General features: G+C 33.6%; 1 protein-coding gene across 1 annotated transcript in view; it reads left to right on the forward strand.

Annotated features, from left to right (window-relative positions):
* Positions 1 to 1,345: 1,345 nt before the first annotated feature.
* LOC120420134 (uncharacterized) overlaps positions 1,346 to 18,868 on the forward strand; it is a 47,952-nt gene continuing 30,429 nt past the window's right edge. Inside the window, exon 1 of the mRNA XM_039583086.2 lies at positions 1,346 to 1,705. The gene's annotated coding sequence lies outside the window, so the exon portion shown is untranslated. The remainder of the gene's footprint in view (positions 1,706 to 18,868) is intronic.

Genomic DNA, 18,868 nt, shown 5'->3' on the forward strand with positions numbered 1-18,868 from the left:
GAAAAATCAAGTCTGTCATATAGAAATTGCAAAAAACCATAAAAAAACCTATTTTTTCAACATTTTTATTTTTAAAACCGCTGTAACTTCACAAGGATTGGACTTAGGACAGTAGTCAATATGGAGACTTTTATGTAAAATTGTCTGGAGAATCGACTCTCGTGTTCGGTTTTTGAAAATTTTGGTGTTTAGAGCACTTTTCAAAAAAACAGTTTCAGTAAATGATTTTTGTATTTTTTTAGGTGTGTTGCTCCATCCGGAATTTTTTTGAGTCTTTTTGTAACATTTTAGGCTATTTTCACAAAAATTTTGAACGAAAAAAAATCGTGGGCTCCCCCTCAAATTTGACTTTTAAACTTAAAAATCGAAAAATCTCGTAAAAGTAGAGTGTTTTTTTCTTTCAGTGTATTTTTTTCGAAAAGCCCGTCAAATTTCCTACAAGTTTGTCTCTGACCACTTTTTGATATGATGCAACGGCTTTGAGATACAGAAATTTTTAAATTCCGAATTACAAAAATATTTAAAACACTTAAGCCCTTCTCAAATGTCATTATCGAGTGGAACTGGCTCCATATACACAAAAAAGGCTTATATAAGCGTAGGATAACATGTCTACAAAGTTTCATTGAAATCGGAGAGGGTCGATAAAAAAGTACCAGAAAAATTCCTGTTTTGGGCTGGAATTGCTCTCATGTAATCTTTCATGTGAGAGTTAAGGATTTTCCTAAATTCTGGTACTGGTGATAAGATTTTCTCTTTATATATTTTTTTGGAGTAAACTCGAAAATGCCATACAAAATTTTAAAAAATGCACAAAATTTTGAATTTTGAAATTATTTTTAATGAAAATAGCAAAAAATCCACAATAGCTTTATTTCTTCCCATTTAAAATCGGACGAATAGTTTCCGTGATATTCCGAGTTAAACAATTTAGGGCTAATTAGGTAATACTGCACTGAGATAAACTAATTTTTCACAACAAATATTTTTGAGTGGCTTCAAGATTGCTTGATAAAAATAAGTGGGAGTTTTTTCAAAATCAATAGTGATCAGGGTTTATTCTTCAATTAACAAAGATTAAACTAGCTTGTTTCAGCAATTCCTACTCTTTCAACCATCACTGTTCGCCTTCGCGAAAGCTCTTTTAACCCACTCTCGTGGAAAATCCTCTCTCATCGTAGCCGCCGCTGATCAAGTTTTGCCAACTCTCCCGCTCTCAGCTCATAGCTTCTCCACGCTAGAGGTCTAAACCAGCTCGCGCGCGCTCTGCTCACTTTTCGTCGTCGCGATCGTCGGTCATTGTTTCGCGCGCGCGCCCGTTGACTGTCGCCGTCGTATCCAAAGGGGGTCCCTCAATTGAGCGTCGAGTTCAGCAGCAGTCTCCGTCGTCGTCGTCGTCGTCGTCGTTGGCCACATTTAGGCCAGCTATAAACCGATACCAGAACGTTTTTCCACTCAGTCATATCCCCAACTGCCGAAGTGAACTGATCGTGTGTTGCACACGCGGAAACCTCCCCAGAGACCTGTGCGGACCTCTCTGCTGTAGTGTTACTGTTTAAACAATAAAGAAGAAGAAGAAGAACATCAGCAGTGCGCGTGTGTGATTTGATACCCCACTAGTGTGATTGTTTTTTTGTGAGGAGGGAAGAAGCCCCGAAGGAAGGTTATTCTACGTTCCAGAAACTGTGTTTTTACTATTTTTAAGGTAAGTTTCGCGAAACCTCTGTGAAGATCTGTGTCACTTTGTCGTAGCACGACTTGCTGGACTGTTTCGAGCGCGCAATTGTCGCCAGGTTGCCCCAGTGTGGCCACACATCAGCCAAGTGACCAAGTGAAATCGAACCAAAACAAACCGTTATAATCAGGGGGTCCATCGCCGGAGCAGGCTGATGATCATGATGATGCTGGTGGAATGGAGCAATCGGTGAAGACACTGACTGGGTGAATCTTTGGGACCAAGAGTGATGTAAAGGCCACGGCGAAATGGTTCGCGAAGAATTCAGACCAGCAGCAGCCAGCAGTGGCATATCTTCGGGAACGGTGATGAAAACATTATGTTCCACATCCCACCTCCCTCTCTCCGTATCATTCACGTACAGTGCACGGAAAGAAGTGTATTTTTGTGTCACCGAAAACGTATGTTTGTGATATCGGAAAAAGTGGTATTGTGAGATGCTTATGAATGCAAAAAGGCACATTCTACGTTCTACTGAAGTTTAAAATAGGCATAATTGGTGACGAGATTATCGAAATCAGTTTTAAAAAGTATTTTCAAAAACAGAATGCGATTGCTTGTAGTCAATAGTAGTGTTTTTCCTACGTTCTGTTGGATAGCTGCAATCCAAATCCTATTTTGTTTAATTTATTCAAATTAGCTAAGCCAAAGGGCAAAAGCTTAAAATGTAATTTTGTTCTTATATCAATACCAAAAATTGTCTTTGTAAACTGCATACTTTATTTAAAATTTATTTCAAAAGCAATAAATAAAAAAAATTAGCATTTTTTTTTTCGAATATTACCACTTTTCTATTATTAGTATTTTATTGATTTTTGCGAGTCTTTGAATTCTCTAAAAAAAAGAGCAGTTCTTGAAAATGTTCCTAAGCTATTTTGAAGATTTTGTTTTAGGAATTGAGATTATCATGAGCTGGGTTCAAGTTTTTTTGTAAGAGATTTTTTTTCGATTTTTGTTTGTTCTAGTTTTCCATGAAACATGAAAAGTATTTGAAAATAATTTAAATTTGGAATCTTCAATTTTGTTAGGAAATTATTTACATAAATTTGTTAATGCTTTTGCACCATTTTTACTATTGTCAAAACCTTTAAAAATTGAGTTTCCAAACATTATTTTTGTGAGTATTTTTTAAAATAAAAAAAAAGAATAGTTGACTCTTTTAATTTTTTAAAGGAAATGTTAGCCAAGATAGATTTCTAGATATTAAACAAGAGTAGTTTGGTTAAATAGATTTGCATGAAATAAAACTGTGAGTATTTGCAATTTAAAAGATAACTGAGCAAATATTCAACGAGGTTTTATATTGCATTTAACATAAGTGGTTAGTGATTTAAATATTAAACACTTGAAGTATTTGATTTTTTTTTTGCGATTGTAGAAAAAAATGCTGTAAAAAGTTTAGATTTTTTCAAACATTAAAGCCATAACCTCGTGGGTTTTATATTTGTAATTTACAAACCCCTCCCTGTGTGGCTTAATCTTATTTTATTTGTCATTTGTCCAACTGCTGGAAAATCATGCCAAATTAAAACATTTGTTGAATTTGTTTACCAAGCTACTTAAAGTTGCTTCTGGTATTTTTTTTTAACTAATATGTAAAAAATACCGTCCTCACCAGGGGCATTCATATTTAGAAATTGTTAGATTTGATCCGTATTAAATCGTCAATTAAAAAAAAAATCTTGTTCAGCAATATTCTTAAATCCTATTGAAATTTGATCTTCAATAGGACTCAAAACATTTAAGTTGAAATTATGAGCACTCTCAAACTGCTGAGCAAGTAAAATATTATCACAATCTTTTAAAGATGGGATTGTTTTTTTAGGTTTTTTTGAGAACCTTTGAAAGTTTCCAAAAAGGTTTGGAATAAGGTTTAATTTGTTCGACATCTTTTGCGAACTTTTCATTTCGCAGGAGAGAGTGAATATTAACCAATAACTTTTTGTAAATCTTTTTAAAATTCGCTTCAGTGCAGGATCACTAGAACGTTGATAACGTCATGATTCGAAATCCGGACAGTTAGTACACGGATAGAAATCCTGTAAGCAAATCCGGTAACTCTGTGTTGTTGAATTATCAATATGGAAATGTTTCCAAAATCGTCAACATTTTTCTCGATTTTGATCAACAATGTTATCGATTCTGAAAACATTTGCAGCGAAATCGAGAAAAATGTTGACGATTTTGGAAATTGTCGAATTCAACAACACAGAGCTACCGGATTTGCTTACAGGATTTCTATCCGTGTAGCATATCATATTTGTTATAGCTGGCAAAAAAAATCATGCAACAAGTTGCAAATGTAAAAGTAACATCAGGATAAAGTATAAACAGTCAGTTTTAAGAGAATGCGTGAAAAATATGTTTCTACTAGCAAATCATAATTTTAAAATTTAAATGACTTGTTGTGCTTCGAATCCCGGACACTGATAAAAGCTGATTAGAAATCCGGAAACTTTTGCTTCGAATTCCGGACACTCGATTTTGCTTATGAACATGCTGTTAACATCAAAACAATCGATATTTTATATAAGAATTTGTTAGAATTTAAGGAAATCAAAACCATAAATTTCTGCTTTGGCTTCCTGGTGCATCGGACGCCTATGAAATATTTCAGTGAAATGTTTCAAATTTTTGGTAAACTTATAATTTTATTTTATATAATTGTTTTGGCTCTAACTACAGCGTTCAAACAATTTTTAAATGAAAGTTGATGTTAGAATTCATTAAATAACACAGTTTTGACATTTATGATGCGAACTTATATCCAAACAATTGATAAAACAAGATGAGGTGTCCGGGTTTCGAAGCGTCCGGGAATTCGAATCATGACGTTACTGTCTTCGGCGAACATTTTTCAAGCACTTGAAAAAAACTGAAAAAAACTTCTTGATATTTTTTTCAAATTGATTGATCAATTGATTTCAAAATGATTATTTTAGTTACATTGATCCTAAGTGTGATTCCCTTTTTTTTTTTTTTGCTAAGCATAACATACTATTATCTTGCTTCAGAATCAATCACATTATATTCATATTATCCAAAAAATGTTTCCATGAAACATGAACTCTTTCCGTGTCATTCAACATCGGCAAAGAGTCATCCGGCAGAGGAGATATCGGCCTCGTGTGCCTGTTGTTGACCACGTCAAGAAAGTTGGCACTTGCGTCGTTGCGTTGCGGCCAACTGTGCTGATGTTATTGTTGTTGATTGGAGCAGTACTCCCAGCATTCCTCCTTACCTTCCCCGGGAGTTGGCCACTTATAACAATCCCACTCTGGAAGCGCGCGCTATTTAATTAAAAATTCAAAACTGGTAGCGGTTTTTTTTCGTTCGCGTTCGAAATTCCGGCACGGCGACGGTGCGGAAACATGGCCTGGAAGCGTTCGTTGGTTGGTTGCGCCGCTGCCAATGGAGACGGAATTTGGCGTGGAATTTCCCCTCCACGGGAAAAAGTGCTTAACCTCTTGCGTTGTACGCGAAAGAGGAGGAAGTAACAGTTACTTATTTTGCCACTGTCAGTTAGTGGCAATTGTTTAGTTTTAGTCAGGGAAGAGTGTGTGCGACAGTGTGTTCTAAGACCAAGCGATGGAGGTAATAAATGGGAACCGTTGTGGGTGCTAAAATTTATGACACCTGACGGAGAATTTTTGGGCAATCTGTGGTGGAAATTAACCGGTGCAAATTGGCGCAAATAATAATTTAATGGCTTGGTAACATGAATTATCATGAAAAAGTATGCATTCTTTAAAGTCCTACATATTTGGAATAGTTTGTTTTATTCTTACCGGAATATTTCATTGGTATAGACTCCATTTAAACCATGGTTAAATACTGTTTTCTGTTAAATAAAAAAATATCTGCTCCACATCATGCTTAATTTGTTGCTTTTGGGTGGATTTAACTATTGCATATTGCAAAATTGCATTTTTTTTTTTATTAAGTTCTATTTGGTACTGGGACCAGGTAAAGACCGAGTTGACTTTTGTAATTAGTGTTTTCTTAAAGCTAAGAGTAATAAATAAGTGTCTACAATCTACAAATTTAAAAGCTTGTCGTTTTGTTTGGGCCATTCTCTGTAGTAAGATTTAATGGGTATCAATTGAATGGTACACAAATAGAATATGATTATCGATGCTAACATTCCAAATAGTCTTTCGTGTGAGGCATAGCACGACAAATTTATTATTGTGGCAATATTTTAAGAAACATAATTTCATGCTTATTTACGTTTCTACAGAGGGGTTCTGATAAGGCCTTAATGTTTCGCAAATTGTACTTCTTTAAAACTAATCAAAAACATTTTAACATGAAAACGATTTAATAATTCATGAAATGTTGTGTTATAGCTTATTTTTGCTTTTTAAATACCATTTTACATTCAACATTTTAAGTTGCTGATTTTTAACTTATTCAAGACTTTGAAATTTCCTATACTATTTGCAAAATAGAACAAAATTGATATTTTACGGATATTTCATAAATACGTAAAAAAATATTTGTTTTTTTAGACTTCATTCGTTTAAGGGGTTACATACATGTAGAAAATCACAAAATATCATATTTCAGAAAATTCACTAAACTTACTAAAAAGATGATTTTCAATCACTCCTGAAAGTTTCACGAAGATATTTCATGACTGAAATGAGTAAGAGACGATATAAGTTCACAATTTTGCTATGCGCAAAGCGAACTGTCAAACTTTGCGAAACGTTTTTCTCTAAACACCGAGTTGATTTACGGGTGCCACGATATCTCGAGATGGGATGGACCAAATTGGCTGAAATTTGGGGTGAAGACTCCCAAGACATATCCCGTGTGCATGACGAAACTCGATTTTGAACTACTGCTTTTTTAAAAAACACAAAAATCAAAAAATGACGTTTTTTATATGAAAAACATAAAAATATTTATATTTTTTTTAAATAAAGTTTTTGAAAATCGGCATTTGTCATGCACACAGGACCGGTTTAACGAATCTTCACTAAAAATTTAAGCTGATTTGGTGAAAGCAGTGTTGAGATATCGAGGCACCCGTTTTTTGAAACTGCTTAATTAAAATAGCTATATCTCGGCAATGGTACATCCAAATGTCTTCATATTTATTTTGTTAATAGATGAAAATGTACATTTAAATTTCCTGCAAAAAGATTATAAAAAAGTTTAAATGTGTGCTCACACCAACCTCGGACATTTTTGACGATTTACATGTATGTAACCCCTTAAGGCAGGGGTGCTCAAAGTTTTTGGATTCCGGGCCAAATTTGAAGCTCAAATCTAGAGTTTTTTTTTATTAGGTCCTATAAACATATGAAAGAAAATAGTTTATTGGTCCTTTTCAAAAAAAAACTCTGGAAATGAGCTTGCGGGCCAAATGTATAAAAATGGTTATTTAAAAAAATAAATAGCTTCATTTTAATTTAAAGACAACAAACTACCTACATCTTATAATTGAAGTTTAAAGAAATTTCTGTTGTTTTTTGAACATTTTTGTTATTAAAAAATAAAAGACAGAATGTTTTTAGTATAACTTTGTATTTTCATTGAAACTTAAAATCTTTAAACTAGTGACATGAAGTTTGAACAATTTATGCAAGGTGCAATTTTATCTTTACATGCATGCAACAAATTAAAAATAGTTGGAAAATTATTTTTCAACAATAAGGTCGATGCAAATATAAAAAAAAAACAAGTTTTTGTCCCTTGACTCTGGCGAAAGGAGGTTAAAAAAGAGTATTGTAATTTCGAACACTATTTCAACTTTGCAACGACAAAAAAAAAAAAGAAAGTGTATTATTTTGAAAAAGTGTAAGATTGGACGAAAATAAAAATTTAAGCGAAAAAAAATTCTCTAGATTTCTAATTATTTTTGAATAAACCGAACACGCTCAAAATGAATATAAACGCAGAGGTATGAATTTTAAATTGATTTCAGCTGATTGCACTTTATTTTCAATTAAAATTTGTAAGTCTGAAAAAGTATTTTTTTGTCTCCGATTTTTCGAGCCGGGGAAGAGTGGGTTGAAAAAAGCTTTGAAAAATATTTGCAACAGTCTTATTCCTCTGATTTTGACATTTTGTCTGCCTGAATGAGATGGTAGATTCGTTATCCAACTGTCATTAGTTCAGATCCCGAGATGGAAGATTTCTAAGTGCTTAATAAGTTAAAGGCTCAGTCCATAAAAAGGGTCATTTAGACTTCTAAATTAATATGTAATACTTATATTTTTGCCATAATTACACTTTTTTACTTCAGTCAAAATTGAACGTTTCATATACATTTCCAAAAATGTTTGTTGAAAATTTTGATATTTACTTATTTTATTCATATTGTAACGTGTGAAATTGTTTCAATTAGAAAGATTTTTGAAAATTATATTTGTGTCGTTAAATGGGAATCAAAATATGGATAAATTATCAGTTTTATATTAACAAAAATATAATATAACATAAAATGTCAAAAATAAACCTTGATTTTGAGAAGTATAAAATCACGGTTTATTTTCAATCAACGGGCCATTTTACATGATCATTCAAAATTGGTCCACGGGCCACAAAAAATCACTTCGCGGGCCACGTTTGGCCCGCGGGCCATACTTTGGTCACCCCTGCCTTAAGGGATTTATATTTTCATGTTCAATATAAACAATTTAAAATTTATTTATTTGTCCTGAAGCCAGAAACACTGAACCGATAGTTCGATTGGCGCATATTGAAATTCTTTGAGCAAAATTAGTTCAATAAACCACTTTTTGCGTATAATCAAGTTTTATTGCTTGTTGTGAAAATAAATTAAATAAATATCTTACAGTTTCAACAAGATGATTAGTTAAGCAAATTTATTATATTGTTTTGTTTAAAAAACATGAATTCCATTTTCAAAAAAAAAAATATGTTAACAAAACAATAATTGAGAGGTAAACAAAATTATGCTTTTATTGTATTTATAATTTTAAAAGATAGATATTTCGATATCCCACCACTGACCCATAAGCTACAGCAGCTTCTCAAGTCTTGAAAAAAAAAAAGAAAGTCAGCAATTTGTCAAAATCCACAAAAATATCGGGAATATGCGGATTTTCGCCAAAAACTCGGGTATTGCAAGCACTCTTCAAAAAAAAAATTTTCTACTTATAATTGTTTTTTTATTGAATTAAAGAGGCTTTACACTTGTGTGCTCTTCTTTTTTGTAAAATTTTCAAATCAATTCAAAGTGCTCAATTTGATTCAAATTTCTTTTACTAACTTAAACTATTTGAGTTAAAAGGCATATAAAATCAAATTTAATATATGTTTGGAAAAAGAACTCCAACTTGAGATTGGGAACATAGAATTGTTAGCTAAATAGTTTGAAATATAAATTATTCAAGTACTTGCAAACTTTTTGAATCAGGTATCCCCTTGACAGTTTTTAAAAGCAGTAGTAATGCTACATTTTAATTTATTTATTAAAAACTCAACTAATTAATTTTCCTTTGATAAAAACATATTTTTACACGATTTTTTCACCTTTTCCAGATAAAACTGTAGGCTTGATTTTTAAATTAGCCTTAAAATTTGATGTTTTGAAAAGCTTTTGAAATTATTTTCATATGGTGATTGCTTATGTTTTCTTACTGAACCGAAAATACAAAAATTTTCTGTTTGATTTTGACCAAAAGTCTGATCTGATTGGCCACCCTGAGCAAGAGCACATAAAAGTTAAAAATAATGTTATTTAATTTTATTGTTCAAAGGATTCATACTGATTGAATAACAAACAGGTGTGAAGCCGAAAATAAATATCTTTAATCAAACTTTTCAACACCCCATCAAAAAAGGTCCATGCACTGCTAAATTCCGCCGTAATCGAGCCCATTCATTGTCGAATTAACACCAATTTGATTCGATTCCGCTCTTCAAAATTCAAAACAAAGCGACTAATTCACGTGCCTCGACATGGGTGGCAATACCAAGTTGGTGGCGGAGATGGCGACGAAGTAAGTCACGCAATGTGGCTCAATTTAATGATAGCGAAGAAGAAAGCAATGCTCGCAATGGCATACCAGCAAATCAAACCAGCCCCAAATAGGGGGGAATGGAGTGCACTTTCGATTTCTGCCAACCTTATTTGGGAAGCATAATCGGCTCGATGGGGTTAGTGTGCTGCTGGAGTTGGGAAATGGAATCGTCGTTAGACCTGTTATTGATTACGTGCTGAAAAGTTCAATGTTTGTTGTTGGAGGAAAGCTTGTTCAATTTTCTTAGCAAATTTATATGGAAACTCCCACTTTTTCTCGAGCTTGGGAGTTTTGGTAGGAGCAAAAATATCATTTGAATTAAAAAAATGTTGATTATTAACCCACATTTAAAATGTTGTATGTAATTGCATAATTTAAATGAGTAAGCAAACATAACCTCCACCTAACTTCCTGACTTTCATCACAAAAGACATCAACAGCATTAAGCGACGAACCCACGTAATTGCACTTCCGACCAGGTTACGATCCGTATCCATGTGTGCTCATCAAGCTGGCCACCCGATTGACACTTTGTACACGGGCGTACATTTACATAACCAAGTCATCAAATAACTCAGTATTGCTACTAATTAGGGCCAGAATTTACGACCGACTTAGCGCCCTCGTCTGACAAACGACCTAACCCGATGGTGACCGCCACCACCTTCTTCCGAGATCGGTATAAAGATAAGCGTTTTACGATGATTAAGCTTTCACTAGATGGAGCGATTATAATTTACTCCGATGCTTTACGGTTGGCTGGATGACATCTTGGTGGGAACGGGGCCCCAAGACGCGGCCATAAATCGATCATTTATCTGCACACTACTGGTTGTTTTTATTGCGGCCAGGTCGTCATCGATGTTGCCAGAACCGATGTCGCCGGAGGCGACGGTTACGCGAGTATTCGTGGTTTTCCGGACCACAGAAATCGTTATTGGGGAGGGAGAAAGCTTTGAGTAAAATTATGCAACAAAGTTGTCAAGCAAGGGATTAAGTCAGATTATATTCAAAGTCAGGAAAAAAGATTTTGCAACCTGGCACAAATATCCGACCTCTGGCAGAAAGAAGCATGGATCAAAACAAAAACCGAAAGGCGATTAAGTCGAGGTGAAGATGCGAAAAACTGGCGGGCCATCGCCGGGTGGCTTCCTTGAGGTGGCACACTTTTTTTTTTGAGGCCTGACACACTAACCATACGTGGTCGCCGCTTTTGAATACTAATTTCGGACCCCAGGAGGGGCCGCGCCCCGATATGGGGTTCAACCGGACGGCGGTGGTGGCGATTATGGCATAATACTGGGAGGTCGGCTTCGATATGGTGGCAGTGATTTAGGAAGTCGGAATTTATGCAATGACTGCCGGGGATTATGCAAGAGACTTGTGCGAATTTATGTTATCAGCGTTAAATTTTGCACCATTTTTGAAAATATTATTGTTTTTGGTTTTAAACATTTATTTAATTTGATTTCAATTTTCAAACAATTTGTCAAGCATAGACCAACAAAAAAAATTTTTAATTATATAAATTAAACGAAACTTTTGGATTGTATTCCCAAATTGTCCTTTCCAAAACAAAGAAATATTTTTTTTTTCTCTCAATATTTTAACTTTTTTCAGCTAAACGCTATTATTATGTATTTATATTCATTGCAATTCGTTATAACTCAAAATCCAATGTTTAAATTTCACGGCGAAATTCAGGAAAAGTCATCAGACGAAAAAGGGCTATGAAAAATATTAAAAATCAAAAATAGAATTGATAAAATATGTAAAGTTGGCCGATTTATTAACAAACAAATTTGTTATTTATACGATTGTAAAAAAAATTAAACAAGTAATACATGTTTTTCTTAAAATAAATTTGGTAAAAATTCAAGTTTATGGGTAATTTTGTATCGAAATTTGGTAGAAGTCCTAACAAAATTTGCTTGGGCTCAACATTTTTATTCAACAGAGTTTGTTTTTGTGGTAAAATAAAGTTTTTTGAAATAAAAATAAACACTGGAAGGTTCAAAATCCCCCAAAATTCTAAAAAAAAAAACAGCGTAAGAAAGTGTATTTTGTATTTTTAAAACTAATTCTAATTGCTTCTCAGATACAATCATTGGATGAAATAAGTTCAGTAAATGTCAATCAATTAAGCGAGAGCAGAAAAAACTGTGTTAATCAACTGCTACTTTTAAATCAACTCTTTCAACTGTGGTTTTCTATTTTAATCCATTTTTAATTGAAAAGGGATTCTACAGTACAATTACAGTCTACAGTTTAGACTCTAGACTCATTACCTGAAACATCGATTTTCTGAAGTATCAATTATCCGAAGAATCGCATTTTTATGTTTTTTTTTTAAGTCAAATTCAAGTTACAGTTCAACCGCAATGATTTAACCCATAAACCCAAGGTTTTGCACCAAAATCGATTGAAAATCACTCTCAAGCCATTTCCTTTCGTAGTTTGAACTGACCTTCGACACACTCGCGCATCCACTCAATTATATGGTCTGGAACTTGCTTCCAACGCGCTTTACGGTACAGCTTGTTCCGCGCTAAATTCCCCCGTGCCCTGTGATCCGGAACACCTCAATTTATTGCATCCCATCATCAGCATTCTTCAGCCCTTTTTCATTCATACGATGGGAACCTTTGTGGTTCCCGCTTGATTATACGTTACACCCAGACACACATCAATAATCACAACAATAATAAAAGAAGGAGGAGGGCAGGGGGGAGGCAAACGTCACATTGGCACGCACACGTCACCTTAGCTTGCGCGCCGCGCGCACTCTCAGCAACATTTGATTAATCTGACTTTCTTCTCGCGTCGCGACGCTGCAATTCCGTGTATGTGAGTTGATCCGGAAACTTTGCGAATCTGGCCCGGAGATGACGGGGGTGAACTTACCGTGGACGTGTGCATTTTTTCGTTGCTCTCTTAATATTAAATTTTATGTTTATTTTTATTTCGCATGCACGTTGGCAAACCGCAAATCCTTCGGATATGCGCGAACACGCAACACTTGCCGTTTGCCAACCCAACTCCGCCGCTCCGGAGACGAAGAACTTGTTCCGGATTCGAACCTTGGCCGTTTTCGCTTTCTAAAGAGACCGTGGTGGTGGTGGTAGTTGTGAATGGGCCCTCATCTGGTCTTGTCACTTTCTATCTTTATGTGTGTCTGGCAGTTTTATCACCTCACGCCCGCAGCACAGTAATGCTGAGTTGTGGTGCGAGTGGTGAAGTTTTGACACTTCGATGCCTCTGTGCTCTCTTATGCTAACTAGAAACACTGAAATAAGAAAAAAATAACAAATTCCTAAATTCTAGGAATTTTGCTTCCTTTCCTTATTTAATAATCCAATAAACCCAATTATTAAATGAAGAAAAGAGGCAAAATTCCTTAAATTTAGGAATTTGTCACATTATTTTAATTTCAGTGTAGGAATCCCAGCAAGTTTAGTACAAGAGAGCGCAAAGCCATCAACTCATGAGGCAACAGCATTACATTATTGGTAAAAATGCATGCTAAAACTGTTTTATATTAATCGACAGCTTTTTATACAAAGAATCTGAATAATGAAAATTTAATTCATGTCCTTCAAAGCTGTTAAAGGTCAGAAGAGTGCAGGCAAAGAAATGTAGAGTTTTTTTTTTTTTTTTTTTTGAAAAGGTCATATCGACGTCGTCGTGCTATCATGTCGCACCCGCCATTTTGACGTTCCGAGAAAAACGCGTTTTAATGTTTGATCTTGAATAAACAAAAACGAAAGCACGCAATGTAAACAATAACAAACACGTTTTGTTTGGCTGACCATTCCATTTGGTTGGCTGACCATTGAAGTTGGTTGCTGGAGTCCCGAGTTATAATTACAAATGTTTACGGTAGTCTAACTTGTACGTACGTCAAACGCATTCTGACCTGAAATTCCTTTGCCCTTTGTCGCACTTACATCAATTTTCAGGGAGTGACAAGATAGCACGACAGGATTGAAACTTCTTTTATATGTAGAGTGACAAAAATTTTCGGAGCTTTTTTGGTTTTCATTGAATATCTCAGGATTGAAATCGAATTTTGGGGATCCGTGAAGGTCAACGACAAGTTAGCACGACGGCGACGATATAAGCTATTGTGTTTCATATGTTTATGAAACCTATAAAAAAAACGTTGCTTAATCCACCTTTAGGTGGATGGTGCCTTCCTTACATTCATAAAGTTAATACACTACAGAGCCTCAAAAAAGAGTATAAATAAGACTTATTTTTATCAAAATATCTGAGTTCTGGCCTAAAAAAGTGTATAAATAACACTTAAGCGCTTATAACTTTTTATAGGGTTGTCAGATCTTGAACGTTTTGGGCTCATTGGAAAGGTCTTTTGATTACCTATACAAAGACAGGTCGCATGATAGATCCGGACAACGTTTTCATCAAAATATTTGAGATCCGGCCTCCAAAAAGTGCATAAATAACACTTAAGTGCTTATAACTTTGATAGGGGTTTCAGATCTTTAACGTTTTGGGCTCGTTGGAAAGGTATTCTAAATACCTTTCTAAAAATGTATAGCATGACGGATTTTCTTGCAAAAACCACCCTTTTTACAATCTTCCGGATTTTATTCGAAATCGTTTTTTAGCATAACTTTTGAAGTACTTTTATAAACTTCATAATATTAACTAGGGTCTTGTGGGACCCCAAGACGGATCGAATGAGACCAAAACGGTCAAAATCGGTTCAGCCAGTCCGGAGATAATCGAGTGCATATTTTTCGGTGCACGGACTCACATCCAGACACACGCACAGACATTTGTTCAGAATTTGATTCTGAGTCGATAGGTATACGTGAAGGTGGGTCTACGAGGTCTAATAAAGAAGTTCATTTTTCGAGTGATTTTATAGCCTTTCCTCATTGAGGTGAGGAAGGCAAAAACTCTAGAAATGATTATTTTCAAACTTTATAACTCTGTAGAAGAATTGAGTTGTAAAAATCTAAATACCGTACAATGTAATATTTTTTTTCAAATACATGGTTTTCACGAGATTTTATATCCTTAACATTGATATCGGAGATAGAAAAGGACTGAATGGACAAAAAAAATAAAATAAAAACTGTAAAGTCATACAAAGATAACTAATCAGTTAGAAGTTAGAACTTAAAAACGTTACTTAATCCACCTTAAGGTGGTTGGTGCCTTCCTCACATTCATGTTGTATTTTAGGTAGTATTTACAAATTATTTTAAGAGTTTTTTTTTATTTTTTTTTTATTTAATTCATAGTTTTTTTCATTTGATTTTTTTATAATTATTGTTTTTACCAGAACATCAATTTTCAATTCTTTTTTTATCAACTCTCCAAAATAAAGGAGAAAAGGGGGGGGGGGGGCAGTAATTGAATTTAAAGGCGCTGATATGCCAACATTAAGTGCACGATGGAATTGCATGCTGTCCCCCGAGTCTTAGTAAACAATGTCTTATGAGTTGTATATTTCAGTAAAAAGTTCGTGTGAATCTTTGTCGAGACAAAATGATGTATTCAGCAACATAATTAATACAGACTTTTTCCAGAAGAGACGCAGACACTGCTTAAGCAATGTGGCAACCGGGCGATACGCAAACAAGGGGGTGTGGCTGCCAATCCCCCGCGTGGTCAGACCAAAATCCCTACGCATGCTGCGCGACTCTCGCGCGTAAGCAAAAAGACCCGGCCTTTGAGGTTATGCAAAAATCACCCTTTTTTGTAGCTACAAAAAAACTTTTTCATGGCATAACTTTAAAAGTACTTCACTAAACAGAATAAAATTTAATAGGGTCTTAGGGGACTTCAGAACGAACAGAATAAGGCGGATCCGGCCAAAATCGGTTCAGCCAGTTCTGAGATAATCGTGTGGAAAAAAAATCATGTCTACACACATCCCCACAGACATTTGTTCAGAATTTGATTCTGAGTCGATAGGTATACGTGAAGGTATATCTAGGAGGTGTATTTAAGAAGTTCATTTTTCGAGTGATTTTATAGCCTTGCCTCAGTGAGGTGAGGAAGGCAAAAATAATCTTCACCAAGTTTTTTAACAAAAAATACATTAAATTACTGTTGAATTTTGAATACTTTAAAATACTCTCCAAGAACAAGACCAATGAAAAAAAATCATAAAAAACACAAATGTTGGTATTGTTTTCAATTAAGATCGTTAAAAATGCGTATTTTTTTAGGATTTTTGTTGAAACATAATTTACAAGTGTATTTCAAATCAGAGTACCTCTCTGTAATACCCCTTGGCTTTTTAAAAGATCACTTTCGAAGCTGATAATTTTGAAAAATCATCATTTCGTCATTACGAAAACTGTTTCAAATTTAATGAAAATCTTTCTTCCGAGAATACAAAAGAACCGGATAACTATTATGCCCTGAATAGGTCAGAATCGGAAACAGTTGCTTTTCTTCATGTACGTACATGTATAACGGTTTTTTACTACACGGATAGAAATCCTGTCCGGGAAATCGACAACATTGTTCTCGATTCGTTCTGAAATTCGTTTCAGAATGTTGTCGACCAGTCGTCCGGTAACATTTGCAACAAAATCGAGAACAATGTTGTCGATTTTGAGTCGTCACGGTTGGTGACGCCTGGCAAAACAAAAAGCACGCAGCCATCCCGAACGGTTTAATCGGTTTTTGAATTGACCGTTGGTTTTGGTTTTTGAATTGACCGTTGGATATTTCTTTTGGTTCAGTAAAACAGTTGATTCGTTTTTTTTTATTTATTGAGGCAAAAAATACATCATTAATTATAAAATTAATCTTTGTGTGAGTGTGTGTGTGTGTGTGTTTGGAATATTGGAATACAATTTGTGAATTTGGTAATTTGAGAATTTAGGAATTTGAGAATTTAAGAATTTGTTAATTTGTGAATTTGGGAATTTGGGAATTTGAGAATTTGGGAATTTGGGAACTTGGGAATTTAAGAATTTGGGAATTTCGGAATTTAAGAATATAGGAATTTAGGAATTTAGGAATTTAGGAATTTAGGAATTTAGGAATTTAGGAATTTAGGAATTTAGGAATTTGAGAATTTAGGAATTTAGGAATTTAGGAATTTGGGAACTTGGGAATTTGGGAATTTGGGAATTTGAGAATTTAGGAATTTAGGAATTTGGGAATTTGGGATTTTGGGAATTTGGGAATTAAAGAATTTGGGAATTTAGGAATTTGAGAATTTGGGAATTTGGGAATTTAGGAATTTAGGAATTGAGGAATTTGGGAATTTAAGAATTTGGGAATTTGTGAATTTGGGAATTTGAGAATTTGGGAATTTAGGAATTTAGGAATTTAGGAATTTAGGAATTTGGGAATTCGGGAATTTGGGAGTTTGGGAATTCGGGTATTTGGGAATTTGGGAATTTTAGAATTTGGTTATTTGGGAATTTAAGAATTTGGGAATATGGGAATTTAAGAATTTGGGAATTTGGGAATTAAAGAATTTGGGAATTTGGGAATTTGGGAATTTGTTAATTTGGGAATTTAAGAATTTGGGAATTTGGGAACTTGTGAATTTGGGAATTTGTGAATTTGGGAATTTAAGAATTTGGGAATATGGGAATTTAGGAATTTAGGAATTAAGGAATTTGGGAATTTAAGAATTTGGGAATTTGTGAATTTGGGAATTTGAAAATTTAGGAATTTAGGAATTTGGGAATTCGGGAATTTGGGAGTTTGGGAATTCGGGTATTTGGGAATTTGGGAATTTTAGAATATGGTTATTTGGGAATTTAAGAATTTGGGAATATGGGAATTTAAGAATTTGGGAATTTGAGAATTTGGGAATTAAAGAATTTGGGAATTTGGGAATTTGAGAATTCGGGAATTTGGGAGTTTGGGAATTCGGGTATTTGGGAATTTGGGAATTTTAGAATTTGGTTATTTGGGAATTTAAGAATTTGGGAATATGGGAATTTAAGAATTTGGGAATTTGAGAATTTGGGAATTAAAGAATATGGGAATTTAAGAATTTGGGAACTTGTGAATTTGGGAATTTGTGAATTTGGGAATTAAAGAATTTGGGAATTTGAGAATTTGGGAATTTTTGAATTTGGAAATTAGTGAATTTGTAAAATTTGGGAATTCGGGAATTTGGTAATATGGGAATTTAAGAATTTGGGAATTTTGGGAATTTGTGAATTTGGGAATTTGAGAATTTAGGAATTTAGGAATTTGGGAATTCGGGAATTTGGGAGTTTGGGAATTCGGGTATTTGGGAATTTGGGAATTTTAGAATTTGGTTATTTGGGAATTTAAGAATTTGGGAATATGGGAATTTTAGAATTTGGGAATTTGAGAATTAAAGAATTTGAGAATTTGGGAATTGGGGAATTTGTTAATTTGGCAATTTGGGAATTTAAGAATTTGGGAATTTGGGAATTTGGGAACTTGTGAATTTGGGAATTTGTGAATTTGAGAATTTAAGAATTTAAGAATTTGGGAATTTGGGAATTTAGGAATTTAGGAATTTAGGAATTTAGCAATTTAGGAATTTAGGAATTTAGGAATTTAGGAATTTAGGAATTAAGGAATTAAGGAATGTAGTAATTTAGGAATTTAGGATTTTAGGAATTTAGTAATTTAGGAATTTAGGAATGTATGAATTTAGGAATTTAAGATTCTTTAAATTTTGAAATTTTAGAATTTTAGAATTTTAGAATTTTAGAATTCAAGAATTTTCGAATTTTTGAATTTAAGAATGTTAGGATTTTCCAATTTTCGAATTTTCGAATTTCGAATTTTAGTATTTTAGAATTTTAGTATTTTAGAATTTTAGAATTTTAGAATTTTAGTATTTTAGTATTTTAGTATTTTAGAATTTTAGAATTTTAGAATTTTAGAATTTTAGAATTTTAGAATTTTAGAATTTTAGAATTTTAGAATTTTAGAATTTTAGAATTTTAGAATTTTAGAATTTTAGAATTTTAGAATTTTAGAATTTTAGAATTTTAGAATTTTAGAATTTTAGAATTTTAGAATTTTAGAATTTTAGAATTTTAGAATTTTAGAATTTTAGAATTTTAGAATTTTAGAATTTTAGAATTTTAGAATTTTAGAATTTTAGAATTTTAGAATTTTAGAATTTTAGAATTTTAGAATT

Source organism: Culex pipiens, chromosome 2 (genome assembly GCF_016801865.2).
Source record: "Culex pipiens pallens isolate TS chromosome 2, TS_CPP_V2, whole genome shotgun sequence".
In the NCBI taxonomy this organism is placed as follows: Eukaryota; Metazoa; Arthropoda; class Insecta; order Diptera; family Culicidae; genus Culex; species Culex pipiens.